This window comes from Phoxinus phoxinus (genome assembly GCF_949152265.1).
Source record: "Phoxinus phoxinus genome assembly, chromosome: 6".
Taxonomy (NCBI): Eukaryota; Metazoa; Chordata; class Actinopteri; order Cypriniformes; family Leuciscidae; genus Phoxinus; species Phoxinus phoxinus.
This window is the reverse complement of record NC_136881.1, coordinates 21,797,394-21,810,096: the sequence shown is the minus strand read 5'-3', so window position 1 is coordinate 21,810,096 and position 12,703 is coordinate 21,797,394. Positions and strand designations below refer to the sequence as shown.

The 12,703-nt window shown below is 42.8% G+C and overlaps 1 long non-coding RNA gene across 1 annotated transcript; it reads right to left on the bottom strand.

The window, feature by feature from the left end:
* Positions 1-1,425: 1,425 nt before the first annotated feature.
* On the bottom strand, positions 1,426-5,679 carry LOC307000264. Its single transcript, XR_013797999.1, has 3 exons — positions 5,554-5,679; positions 4,540-4,591; positions 1,426-1,484 (listed from the first exon to the last, which is right to left on the bottom strand). It is a non-coding gene; the product is annotated as an uncharacterized lncRNA (long non-coding RNA).
* Between the last annotated feature and the right edge of the window lie 7,024 nt (positions 5,680-12,703).

Genomic DNA, 12,703 nt, shown 5'->3' with positions numbered 1-12,703 from the left:
ACTGCTGACCTTGAAAAGTAGAGCAAGCTGAATGGTATGAAGAGAGGAGCGATATTTAGGGTGTAGATTTCCAAGTACCCAGTAAATGGCACATAGCTTGTGTTTCTTTCTGGAGGTTCCCAAGGGGTTAGCCACCTCAAAATCATCTATGTACAAGTAAAGCGCAATCCTGAATTCTTCCTCTGTCAAGAGAGAATTGTCTTTAAACCGGGAACCATCCCTGTAAGATCTGTATCCTTGAGACAAATTTGTCTCGGGTGACATGGCCTTATCTAAAATGTCTCCATTGTTTAGTAATGTATGCAGCATTTTTACTATGGGGATAAACACAACTGTCTGCCTGTCATTTTTTAGGACAAATTCAACAGGCGTTACCACAGAGAATTCTTTTAAAATGTATGATGTTCGCTTGCTAGTGGTTGACAATGACCCCCCAGGAGAAGTGAATTTCAGGAATACATTATTCTCAGTAAATACTTTAACTATCTCACTCACTAAAGAGTCCTCAACATCTCCACAGATGTATGCAACAATGGCTGTGAAAGCACATAAATTTGGTTGATCTGCTCTATAACTTCTTGCAGGGCATTTTCAGAGATGTTAAGAATTGATGACATTTTCAGAAAAAGAGCAGCTACATTATATTCCAACTGACTCTCCAAGTTCTCCACATCTTCACTGAGCTCAGTAACTTCAAACTCAACCTCATCAGTTTCAGGGGCACTATCCTCGGGTTGAATATTTATATGAGGTGGAGGTTCCTCAAGTTCATTATGTGACACAATTTCAGGTTTGAATGCCATCTTATTGTGGTGTTGATGTTCTTTGCTTTTATGAGCATTAAAGGTTGAATAAACATTGCTCAGAAAGTTACAGCCTTGATATGGACAAGAAACCTTTTGCTTCAGCTTCAAATGTCTTCGTAAATGGGTAAAAAAGTCATCTTGAGTGCAAGGCTCCACGAAGTCACACAGCTGACAATGGAAAGCAGTTTCACCCACGTTCCCTAGGTTCTTTTGAGTGTGCCATGTTGATAAATGGACTTTGAGTGCATTGAAAGATTTAAATGTGCACAGGCATTCCTTATGAAGGCATGGTAGTGGTGATATTCGAGTGTGGCACCCATGTTTTAAGCGGTAATGCTTAAGTAAGTAGCCCCTCTTTTCAGCACAAAATGTGCAGTACTTACACGTCCACTGCATAGGAAACGGTTTGTCTCTTTTTTGAAAAATCTGAAAAGAAAGAAAAGATAATTTTAGCATCAAGCCTAGCAACATAAGAAGACAAAAACACTGATATGCAGTATCAGACTTGAAATACCAAAGCTATAATTATCAAGCTTTTAATCATTGAACTTCTTTAAGACAAGTGAACACAGCAGTACAAAAGGTAAATGGTAATTGATAAATGACTCACTTATGTGGGTAGACATGAAGGGAACTGTAGTCCTGGGTATGGTGGACTATAAGTCGAACTAACAGTATCTATAGAGACAGTCCAGAAATACTAATTACATAAAATATTTGAAATTCAAAATATGCACAGAATATTCGGTATGATGAAATATACTATAATGATAAATTAATTTCAATACACAAGATATATTTAATAATATTTTCTTAAATTGATTTAATTAGACGGTGGGCCGAACGCTGCTATCTGCTTTAGTTTTTGAAATGATAGATCCTCGAGGATAGAGTAGCTGCTTTTTTCACATAAACTAAATAAATGTTTTACTGAACACGTATCCGTTTGTTGGCAGTGTCAAGTCGAGCATATTTTTTTGAAAACTAAATTTACGTTCAATAAACGGATTAGGCAAACGCGAGGGAGTACTACACATCTAACCAATCAAAAAACTAATTCTATCTTCACGTGACTAACGTCTGCCAATAATATTCGTTCAAAATATAGCCACGACTGTAGCACATGCGTTCTCTAGCTAGCTGTCATAATATCGGGAGCACTTTTTGTTGTGTAAAATCTTGGGGAAGTCACCATAAAATCTTCTCTAGCGAAAACTACACAATCAAACATTTCCCAGCAGGAATCCTATCCGAAGTCGAGAAACATTAACACCGGCATCCAAGATTCCAGGTGTGCATAGTTTCGGAGGGATCTATTTATTGTTGTTAATATTTGAATTGTCATTTAATTATAAAGGATTCTAAGCATTTATACCATGATTTAACCAAACGTATGAGGTCAAACAACTACACTTAACCACTATAAAGCTGCTTTAAAAACCTTCAACTTCCTGTACTGTCTTTTCTTTCTTTTTGCTGGTTCTCAATATTTATTTTGTTAGCATAAAGTGTAATTTATGATATAAATAAAGATAAATATAGGCCTACAATATAACATTGGCGCCGTCATCCCAGCCATTCTCTGGGGTCCTAGTCTGGCCGTCTACGATTGGTTAATATTTTTAATGACGTTAAAAACTACAATCCGATTGGTTCAGCTACTAGAGCTGTCCCGCGATTTGCCTAAGAAGATTAACAATGAAAACATATGATTGTGAAAATATATGATCAAACCAGAATTGCCAACAAATTTTATTTGACTACATATAATTACTTAATATCGTACATAAAAGAACCGTATACTCTATCGATGGAGATCGATCAACAACACGAAAAACGCGTTAGGCCCACCATCTAAATCCAATTGCTCTGATGTAAGTGTCACAGGTCGAGGTGGGCCAAGCCAGACTGCACCCACCCCTAGACCAGGATCACCCTGAGGAGCGTGTCAAAGGAGGAGGCAGGAGACAGGAATAAAAAGAATGACAGGCTTTATTAAATATAAAAACAATTTGAAAATCCTAATCTAAAATTCCTCTTCCTTCCTCTTCCCAGGAATCCAAGGCAAGTGGGGGTCAGGCTCACTTCCTTCTGGCGCTGGTGCCAACTCGCAGTGGTAGGTACTGAACAGGTGGGTATCGCAGGTAAGTAAATGAGTCAGGCTTACTTCCTTCTGGCGCTGGTGCCAACTCACAGTGGTAGGTACTGAACAGGTGGGTATCACAGGTGAGTATCACAGGTGAGTGGGGCTTTGGCTGGCCCAGACAGAATCAACACTTCAAATAGAGGTGAATAGCTCTCACATGGGTGGCAGGAGACAGAGTCAATAGCTGGACAGGGCTTTCACTGGGGCAGACAGCACACAAACTTCAAGCAGAGGTAAACAGTTCTCACGTGTGTTGTAGGGAACAAAGTCACAAGCTGAGCGACGTTCGCTGGAACAGACGGAATCAACACTTCAAATAGAGGTGAACAGCTCTCACATTGGTGGTAGGGGACAGAGTCACAAGCTGAGCAGGGCTTTCACTGGAACAGACAGCACACAAACTTCGAGCAGAGGTAAACAGTTCTCACGTGGGTTGCAGGGGACAAAGTCACAAGCTGAGCGACGTTCACTGGAACAGACGGAATAAACACTTCAAATAGAGGTGAACAGCTCTCACGTGTGTTGTAGGAGACAGAGTCAATAGCTGGACAGGGCTTTCACTGGAACAGACAGCACACAAACTTCAAGCAGAGGTAACCAGTTCTCACGTGTAGTGTGCACACGGGGGCTTTTCCTTCTGACATCCAACAGGTGACTGCAATCGATCTTGCTAGACTCTTATGATGGACGGTAGACCAGCATAACACATGGGGAGTGCCCGGCGATAAAAGGTAAATCTTCCACACACACACGACAGTCCAATTCCAAACATGCAACGTGATGGGAAACGTCAATTTCAGCACTACAAATCCACTCTTCAAGTGTAAAGTAAGGCCAACACTCACCCAGAGGTCTCGATCTGAAGAGCCGATGATAGTCAGAGTTGGGACAGATGCGGTGAATAATTTCCTCACCACTACAAGCGGCTTCACTTCGCTGGTTTCAATGGCCGAGGGGGAGGCTAGAGATCGACAAGGAATCAGTCTATTTCACTCAGTGCGATGTATACCACGTGATCCAAGCACTTCAAACCAGTATCCAATGTAGTGTAGAAAACATGCGTTTATGAGATTCAATTTGTCAATCACTCATCTCACTCTTTCCCAGTCCAGACGACGAATTCCACTCTTCAAAACTGCCCTCGGATCCCACAAGTAACACTCCTCTTCTTTCACGATGGTCCTTCAGCTGCAACACTCCACAAACATTTCCCAACGGGAGAGAACCACACCAGATCGCCGGGGGAAGACAAAGAAACAACCACACAACGCGGAGAGAGAACACACAGGAAGAATCGAACACCTTGCTATGGCCTCTGTACTTCCTTTTTATAGGGTTGCCCCGCCTCCATAATCCTCTCACAGATCGCCACATCAGACCCTCCGCACCAGATGTCAATCGGCCAATCAGTGCCGTTATGGAAACATACCGCGCAACCCGGAAGTGGGCCGGTGTTACAGTAACACCGTTCCGGGCGGAACACAATTCCAGCGGGAACTCAGTTCCGCTTTGCTTTCGTCACCTCGTGACATAAGCATAACTTTTACTTTAGCATGCAATAATACTACAGTTATTAGTTGAAAATACCTTTTATTGCTGGGATTATGGAATGTGTGGATTGATCACCATCTGCTTGAGCCTGGAAGGGGACAGTTAAAAAAATACAACAATTAAACACATCCAAAGCTCACCACAACTCATAAAAAAAAATACTTGTGAAAACAGTATCATAGGCCTATAACCCACAAAGACAGTTCCCAGTATTAAATTGTACATTATGTACAAGATGACCTTAAAGAATAAATGTAAGCCACCGAGTATGCCAGCAAATACGTTCCCTATCACAACAGGCTATAATAAACTAAGTTTAAAAATCTTTTCAGACAGGGAGACACTCTTCTGTACTGAGTCTGATCTTGGTACTACACGTGGTAACCATGGAAACGGCACAGCTAGAATATCGACTAGAGTTGTTAAGTGCGGAGTGTTAAATAAAATAACATTAAGTTAGTTGCCTGTGGTGATATCCCCAATCATATGTCGACACACAGCGGCAATCTGTCTTTGATAAACAGACTGTTATTGTTGGTAGCTAAAGATAGTTAAATTAGCATAACCCTAACTTTACAGCCTAACTTAAACTAAAATGATACATCCAAACTTGTTCTGATGTTCTGTCTGAGTTTATAAACAACAGTTGTAAAAATCAGGAAACTCACAAACCGCCGGGATCAGTCTGTCATCATCATGCTAGTCAGTACTCAACAAAGTTACGTGCATGCATGGCGGGTGGGCGCGGGCGCGGGCGCGGCCGCGTGCGCGTGACGAGCAGGCCCGCAACCGTTAACTAAAGTTTTTCTTCAATTTTAACGTGACATAATTCTTGAAAGTTACCTATTTTCAACACCGAGGAAGTTATGGATTGAAAAAATAAAGTATTGACCAAGTTTCATCAAAATATATTATATGTCCATAATATAACGTTAGTTAGCTAGCATTAACGTTAGCCGACATTACTACACGCATCATTACTAGCAAGCGCAAAACACTGGCGCTGACTTACAGAAACAAAAGCAGCACGAGGGAAAAATATTTACTTACCAAATGAGTGTGCCAAGCACAAGAATCGCTGTTATGCTGAGGATAATCAGAAGTGCCGTTGAAGCGATGTTTAGGTCCAGCTCGACCTGGTCAGTTGCGGGCATGATTTGACATGTCTGCAAAATACCGAATCCCGCCACGCCAAGACCCGCCCTATGAAGCAGCTGATCTGCGCATGCCCACAGGTCATAAACTTACTTTTTCTAAATTAATCCAACTCAAGTAGACTGAGCTGGTAAGATTTTTCAACCTCAAGGTACAAGTAACTTACTAAAAGCGAGTGTTAATAGCAGGTTGATAAAAACTGATTAAGGTCAATTTACTATTTTTAATTAAATACCATGTTTGCATTTACGGTGCAGGGAAAGTTGCCGTGACTCTACTCATGAGCCAGCTGTTCCGGGGAACCTGCTTGTCCTTTTGCAAAACAAGGTCACCAACTTGCAGGTTTCGACAAGGTACAGTCCATTTCTGTCTCTGCTGCAATAAAGGCAGATACTCTCGCCTCCAGCGTGTCCAGAACTGGTTAGCAAGAACCTGAACTTGTCTCCATTGTTTGGTGTAAAGGTCCTTGTCCAAGAAATCTCCAGCAGGAGGTATAAGGCACGATTTCTGGGTTAGCAGCATAGAGGGAGAGAGAATGAAAGGATTGTCTGGATCGGACGAAACTGGAAGGAGTGGCCTGGCGTTTATGATGGCAGACACTTCAGCCATAAGTGTGCACAATACATCGTGAGTTGCACCTTACTTTGAAGCAGTATTGAATCCAGTAGTCTCCGTGCAATGCCGATCATGCGCTCCCAGGCGCCTCCCATGTGGGACGCATGAGGCGGGTTGAATTCCTAACTGCAACCTTGATCATTCAGGTACAGTTGCAGAGCCTTGTCCATTCCTAACTCCTTGGAAGCCCCAATGAAATTAGTGCCACGATCCGATACAAGTTTTTTGGCAAGGCCTCTCAGGGCAAAGAAACGTCTCAGGGCATTTACACAACTGCTGGTGTCTAAGAACTCAATCACCTCAATGTGCACGGCTCTAGAGCTCATGCAGGTAAACAGGATAGCCCAACACTTACTTTGTGCATGTCCACCTCTGGTACGTCTGGTGGTTACTGACCAAGGCCCGAAAACATCAAGGCCGACGTAGCTAAAGGAAGGACATGTTTTCAACCGTTCCGGGGGAAGATCCGCCATGAGTTGCTCTTCCTGCTTTCCCCCGCAGTTGGCGACAGATAACACACTTGTGGATAACTGAATTAACTAGTCTCTTTCCACCGATTATCCACAGACCTCCAGCCCTTACCGCACCTTCTGTAAGGTGACGACCCTGGTGCTTGACCTGTTCATGGTAGTGGCGAGTGAGCAGGATAGAGACATGACTGTCCTTTGGGAGAATTATCGGGTATTTTTCACAGTTCTCGAGCTCTGAGTGTTTGAGTCGACCTCCAACTGAAATGATGCCGTTGTCCAGGACTGGGCTGAGCTTTTCCAAAGGGCTTTGCTTGGTGATGGATTTGCCAACGTTGAGGGCAGACAGCTCCTTTGCGAAGGTGGCCTGTTGCACTTGTTGGAGGATGGCACGTTTTGCTTGATCCATTTCATCTGGTGTATGAGGAAGCTGACATATGTTCAATTCAATTCAATTCAAATTTATTTGTATAGCGCTTTTCACAATACATATTGTTTCAAAGCAGCTTTACAGAAAATGCATTTCAAAAATGTACAAACAAAAATACAGTTAGTTAATCGTAAATTTAGGGCATAACATATCGCCGGCGTTGGGTCGTCTCTTCACAGGCGTTGAGTCGTCTCATCACAGGCGTTGGGGCATCTGAAGTCTCCATGAGAGGCTGGATACATAACTGGAGCTGACGAACTCTATTTGAGTTATCTCGGGACAGGCGTCCCGAGATAACAACAAAAAAGGCAGATGGGAAATAATTAGCGTAGCTGCTGTTCATAATATGAATGCATTTGATCTGATTTAACTGTAGTATAAAAGGTATGAGATGTATTATGTGAATGCTTGGCTAAAGAGATCTGAGCCTCGGACAATATCAGGAAGGCTATTCCAGAGTTTAGGAGCTAGATGTGAAAACGCCCTCCCTCCTTTAGTGGACTTAGTTATCCTAGGTACGACCAGAAGCCTCAAATTTAGCGATCTTAAAGAGCGCGATGGATTGTAAAGCGATAGAAGATCCCTTAAATACACAGGAGCTAAACCATTTAGGGCTTTATAAGTCAGTAACAATACTTTGTAATTGATACGGAACTTAATAGGTAACCAGTGTAGAGATGATAAAATTGGTGTTATATGATCATATTTTCTTGACCTAGTAAGAACTCTATCAGCTGCATTTTGGACTAACTGTAGCTTGTTTATGGAGGATGCAGGACAACCAGCTAAAGCATTACAGTAATCTAGTCTCGAGGTCATGAATGCATGAACTAACTTTTCTGCATCAGAAACTGATAGCATATTACGTAGCTTAGCAATGTTTCTAAGGTGGAAAAAGGCTGTTCTTGTGACATTTGAAATATGATTTTCAAAAGACAAGTTGCGATCTAGTATGACACCCAGGTCTTTTACTGTAGAGGATAAAGTAACAGGATGTCCTTCTAGATTAAGGTTGTATTGTAAGAGGTTTTGTGGGCAGCTTTTTGGACCAGAAGAAAATTACACGTCATCCAATATTTTATATCTTTAACACACTCTGTCATTTTAGATAATTTAGTGTTATCATCTGGTCGTGATGAAATATATAATTGAGTGTCATAAGCATAACAGTCGAAACTTATTCCATGTTTTCTTATAATATTACCAAGTGGCAGCATATAAATTGAGAATAGCAGAGGGCCTACAGATCCTTGCGGCACTCCATAATTTACTGACGTTATCTTTGATTTTTCCCCATTTAAATGGACAAAATGGTAACGGTCTGATAGGTACGATCTAAACCAGCTTAATGCCTGTCCCTGTACACCAGTGTAATTTTGAAGTCGATCTAAGAGTATTTTATGATCTATAGTGTCGAACGCAACACTAAGATAGAGTAAAACTAGTATTGAGATACAGCCTTGGTCAGAAGCTAAAAGTAAATAATTTGTAATTTTAACGAGCGCAGTTTCTGTGCTATGATGTGGCCTGAATCCTGACTGAAATTTTTCATAGATATCGTTTTCTTGCAAGAAAGAGCACAATTGAGCGGACACAACTTTTTCTAGTATTTTAGACATAAATGGAAGATTTGAAATGGGTCTGTAATTTGCTAGGTTATTTGGATCTAATTGTGGTTTCTTAATAAGAGGTTTTATAACTGCCAGCTTGAACGTTTTTGGAACGTGACCTAACGATAGAGACGAGTTAATAATATTGAGAAGAGGCTCTTCTACTACAGGTAACACTTATTTCAGTAGTTTAGTGGGTATTGGATCTAATAAACATGTTGTTGGTTTAGATGCAGTGATAAGTTTATTTAGCTATTCCTGTCCTATAGTTGTAAAGCGCTGTAGTTGTTCGCTCTAAGTTACGAGTTTCTCTCTTGATAACATGCGTAGCACTGTTGTACCATGGTGCTTTAGTTTTCTCTCTGACCTTTTTTAATCTAATTGGTGCAACAATTTCTAATGTACTAGAGAAAATGGTGCTCATACAGCTAGTCATTTCCTCTAGTTCATCTGTTTGTTTGGGTTCACTGAGGAGCTGAGATAGATCAGGTAAGCTATTCAAGAATCTATCTACAGTGGTTGGAAGGATTGTTCTGCCTGGTCGATAACGCGGCGCAACATGACACATTTCAGCAGTGCGTAGTATGCAAGTTATCATGTAATGATCAGTGACATCATCACTTTGTGACCTGTTTTCTGAGTAACATTAAGAATATCTCTATAAATTGTAACACCGCCGCCACGACCAATCAGACGGGGCTCATGCTTATAACAGTATCCTGGTGGAGTGGACTCATTAAGACCGAAATAATCATTCAATTTAAGCCAGGTTTCAGTAAGGCAAAGTACATCGAAGCTATTATCTGTGACCATTTCATTTACAATAACCGCCTTAGGTGTAAGCGATCTAATGTTTAGAAGACCTAGCTTTAGAAATTGTTTTTGTTCACTAATATTGAGATTTTCTGGTTTAATCACAATTCGATTTTTCTTAGATCCTACAGTAGATTTATTGTTTGGCCTCACTAAACGAGGAATAGACACAGTTTCTATATAGTGTTCTACACTGGTACTTATATCAATTAATTTGGGACAGCAAAGAATGTAACTTTGACTTACTAGTCATATGGTGTGTAACGTCTTGGAGATGTTGTCTGACAGAACAGCCGCTCCGATTCTGCTGGGGTGCAGGCCATCAGCACGGTAGAGCCTAGGTCGCTCCCAAAACAGATTCCAATTATTTACAAAGAGCAGTCTCTGTTCATTACACCATGACATTAACCATTCATTTAGTGCAAACTATCTACTGAACCTTTCTTGTCCTTGTTGGTACGTGGGAAGCGGTCCAGACACGACGATCTTTGCTTCAGGCGATGTTCTGCGTACCGTCTCGATCAGGCTCCTGTAGTCCCTCTTCAGAACCTCCGTCTGCCGCAGCCTGATGTCGTTCACCCCTGCGTGCAGCACGACAGCTCTGACGCGCTCGTCACCGTTCAGGATCTCGGGGACCTGCAGAGCGACATCGAGAACACGAGCACCAGGAAAGCAGTGAGTGCGCACCTTACCTTTACCTGAGGTAGCGCGGACATGCCGGACGATGGAACTGCCGATGATCACAGCGTCGTCGCGATCCGTCTCGCGAAGAGGGGAGAAGCGGTTCCGGGTGGAGATCTCGAACACCGGGAGGGGCGGAGAGGTCCTTGCTCTGGTCCTGGCTCGTGTCTTCCGCTGTGGAATCATCCAGGGTCCATGGTGCTGTGTGGGTGCCGGAGTGAATGAAACCAGGGATCGCGTCCTGTGCAGAGAAACATGCGGAGTAGAAGAGGACGGAGTCGAAAAGTTACTAACCACTGACTTGTGAGGATCGGCGCGTGATGCTTCAAGCGCTGATCGCCGGTCTCGCAGCTCGGCCTGCCTCCCCAGCAGATCACGGATCTGCTTCTCCACGGACTCCAGCTCCAACCGCACAGAATGCAGTTCAAACGTGTCCTCACCTGCACTCAGAGGTAGACACACATCCAATATATTCGCCATTATAACAGATGAACAATAAATTAGCAGTGATACTACCAATATCACTACTAATTTAGGACTGAAATCATGGATAGAACCCGTATCCTTTCAGTGATACGAGTGTAAATAAGATGATCGATAGGCGAGACCACGCGTGCAATGCTAGCAAGCTTAAGTTAAAGATAGTAATGGAAGTTCGGAAAGTTGAATATAACTAGCGATATCAAAGCAATCCGATTGTTTTTTATAAAGAGTAGTATCGGAGATATGTTCACACGCTGGAAAAATAGAAAATGCTCGTTTATAAATGAGTGTAAAGAAGAAAATCAAGGATTTGTGAATCAATTCGACGGAGCTCCAAACACAAACAACGCGCTCAGTCGCGACGCATGCGCATTATTCCAGATGAACTATGAAGTTCCCTTAAGTCCTGCAGCGAATCCCTCCAAGCTTCCCATTTGCTCTGCTTATCTTCTGGAAGTGGTGTGTCCCAATCAGAGTTTTCTGAGGTGAGTTCTCTGAGTAGAGCCCTTTACACCCTTTACATCCATGGTTTGAATTGGAGCCATTGAAAGATTTTGCCATGTGAATGAGGAAGGCGACTGCACGGACCAAAGACTTGAAGGTGGAGAAGCACTCAAAGCGCTTACAGGGGACTACCTGAAGGTGAGTAGCACAAGTGCTCACTTGTGGCCTGATTTCACAGTCTTTGTCAGGCTCAACTAACTCAAACTGGTCGTTTTCATTTTTTGCCTCTGGGGGTGAACGACGGATGAAGGAGGGTCCCGTGAACCAAGTTGTTTTTGCTAGTTGAGATGCTGTGAGCGAGCGTGATGCGTGATCCGCTGGATTCTCCTCGGTGCGCACATAGTGCCACTGCTCCGGCTTTGAAGACTGGCAAATACGCTGTACTCTGTTGTGAACATATGTGTAGAATCTTTTAGATTTGTTGCAGATGTAGCCCAAGACCACCTTGCTGTCTGTGTGAAAGTGAACTGCGTCAAACTCTATATCCAGCTCATTCTTGACAAGATCAGCTATCTCTACAGCCAAGACAGCGGCGCACAGTTCCAATCTTGGTATTGTGGGCTCTGACAGAGGAGTTAGTTTTGATTTACCCATGACAAACCCTACTTCAACTTTGTCATTCGTAAACAGAGCTCTCAAGTAGACTACTGCACCTATTGCTTTTGTTGATGCGTCTGAAAAGACATAGAGTTCTTTGCGCTTTGCCTGACTGAGAGAGGTAGATGTGTACGTTCTTGAAGTTCTAAGGGAACTATGAAGTTCCCTTAAGTCCTGCAGCGAATCCCTCCAAGCTTCCCATTTGCTCTGCTTATCTTCTGGAAGTGGTGTGTCCCAATCAGAGTTTTCTGAGGTGAGTTCTCTGAGTAGAGCCCTTCCTTGAATGGTGACTGGTGCTAATAAGCTTAGTGGATCAAAGACACTATTAACAGATGACAAGACACCTTGGCGAGTAAATGGCTTGTTTGTTGTGGCCACTGAAAACGTGAATGTGTCTGTCATGGTTTCCCAAATTAGGCCCAGACTGCGCTGTGATTGTGTCTCCTCACCACTCAGATCCAGATCTTTCAGGACTGCTGCGCAATCTTCAGGAGAGAAGGCTTGCATGACTGTTGGTGAGTTAGAAGCAAACTTATGCAGGCACAGATTGGACTCAGCAAGTGAAGCTTGCGTTCTTTGGAGCAAGTCGATCGCTTCGGCTGCAGAAGGCACAGAAATCAGTCCATCATCGACGTAGAAGTGTCTCTCTACAAACTTGACTGTGTCAGCTCCATAGTCTTTCGCTCCAGCTTCAATGGCTTTGCGCAATCCGTAAACAGCCACAGCGGGAGATGGAGAGTTCCCAAACACATGGACCTTCATCCTATAGTCAATGACCTCCATTTCAACATCATTGTCCATGTGCCACAGAAAGCGAAGATAGTTCCGGTGATCCTCACGCACCA